This window comes from Gorilla gorilla, chromosome 15 (assembly GCF_029281585.2).
Source record: "Gorilla gorilla gorilla isolate KB3781 chromosome 15, NHGRI_mGorGor1-v2.1_pri, whole genome shotgun sequence".
Lineage (NCBI taxonomy): Eukaryota > Metazoa > Chordata > Mammalia > Primates > Hominidae > Gorilla > Gorilla gorilla.
This window is the reverse complement of record NC_073239.2, coordinates 123,897,467-123,899,533: the sequence shown is the minus strand read 5'-3', so window position 1 is coordinate 123,899,533 and position 2,067 is coordinate 123,897,467.

The following is a 2,067-nucleotide window of genomic DNA, read 5'->3' as shown; positions in this document are numbered from 1 at the left end:
GGCATTCCAGGCAGGAGCCACTGTACCTGGCCCCACCTTCTTTTTGCTGTAGGCTGAGCACGGGAGAAGTTGAATTTATCAGGGAACCTAAAGACATGCCCTTCTTTGAAGGCAGAAGTCCTGTCCACGTCAAATGCCCTCCCTCCATCCCTCCCAGCTCCCCAGTCATCCTTCCTATTCTAGGCTCCAGGAGCGAGACCTCCTCCCTGTGCCTGCTAACGTCAGTGCCACGGGCCCTCTTTGGTTCTCCTGCCCACCTTCTGTGACTCTGCCCAACACCCACGGGCCAGAGGCCCTTTTCCTTCTTGGTACTTCTCAGTGGTGTAGCAGGAGGAGCCACGGACAAAACCCCTCAGATGTCGGGTTAACGAATGATTTGGTTTTATTCGGCCAGGAGCTTCAGCGGACTCAAGTCTCAAGAACCGAACTCTCTGAAGACAGAGTTCCTGGCCCTTTTAAGGGTTTACAACTCTAAAGGGTTCCACGTGAAAGGGTCGTGATAGATTGAGAGCACATGGGTTTAGAGTGGGGTGGGGGGTTAATCTTTTAACCTCAGGCCTGATCATCAGTGGCACCAGCTGGTCTTGCCACTGACTTCATTCCTGTTGTTTTTCAACTTTTACTTCCTCCTCCTCTTCAGACAGGAGACAGTAAGAGAAACGGCCTCTCTCCTCAGCGGCACAATGGACTTTAGACATCGCGCCTGTTTTGTACTCTCCAAGCCGGACTTCTCTACTCGCTGGCCTGGCGCTGATGCCCAGAGGCCCCCTGTGCTTGTGGTCGTGGCCTTAGACAGTTGCCTGCCCTTTGTAAGTACTAACTTAACTCTTGAATATGGACGTTTTAAGCTGACTTTTCTTATTAGCCCTCTGTAAGAGTTTCTAATCTCCCCACAGCAATCAGTGTAATTATTTTCACCCAGGGTGTTGGCCCTGGCTGCTTCTATTTTAAAGTAATCTCTCATTTTGCTGAGGAGAATTTATTAAAGTAAATGACTGTTTTCTCCTGTCATGTCACATTAAAATGTGGAGAGAACTGGTTGTAGGGGCAGTCAAACTGGCTGTGAGACTCTTCGGGCAGTCAAACTGGCTGTGAGACTCTTCGAGCAGCCATGCATCTCCTGGACAGCTCGAACACTGATCAGGGAGGAGATACTGAAAATAAGAAATAAGAATTGCCTTTATATGTGTGTATGAGTATAGACACATACATCATGTACATATATGTGTGTATGTGCATATGTGTGCATGTGAAGATGGATAGATGATAGATACATAGGTGATTTATGTATAGGTAGATGACAGATATTGGTAATTAATTGATAGTAGATAGGTTGATAGTATATAGATGATTGATAGATGGATGATAGATCATTGATAGATGATAGGTAGATAGTAGATAGATTATAGGTAGATAAATAGATGGATGATGGATGGATGATAGATACTTGATTGATAGATGATAGGTAGATAGTAGATAGATGATAGATAATGATAGATGATAGGTAGATAGTAGATAGATGATAGATAATGATAGATGATAGGTAGATAGTAGATAGATGTGATAGGTAGATGGTAGAGATGATGATAGATGGATGATAGATGGATGGATGGATGATAGGTGATTGATAGATGGTAGATAGGTGGATGGTAGATAGAGTTGGTAGATAAATAGATGGATGATGGATGGATGATAGATAGCTGATAGTAGATAAGGTAGATAGTAGGTAGATGATAGATGGATGGATGATAGATGATTGATAGAGAAATAGAGAAGGATGATAGACTGAGCATCATAACTTCACTGAATGCTACCAGTTGGATTCAAAAGTCAGCAAACTGAAACATCGAATTTCAGCCAGCTATCAGAAATATTGTAATCTGACAACAAAAGATAAACAAGGGGACATGGAAGTGGCAGCTCTCCCAGAAGCTGCACCTCTCAGCATGGGCACAGAGCCGCAGAAGTGGAGCCAGAGTCCTCTCCACATCTCCTCTGGGTCGGCGTTATCATTGTCACAATGGGTGGAGGCTGGACCTTGTGAAGGCAAAGGCATACGATGCTTTC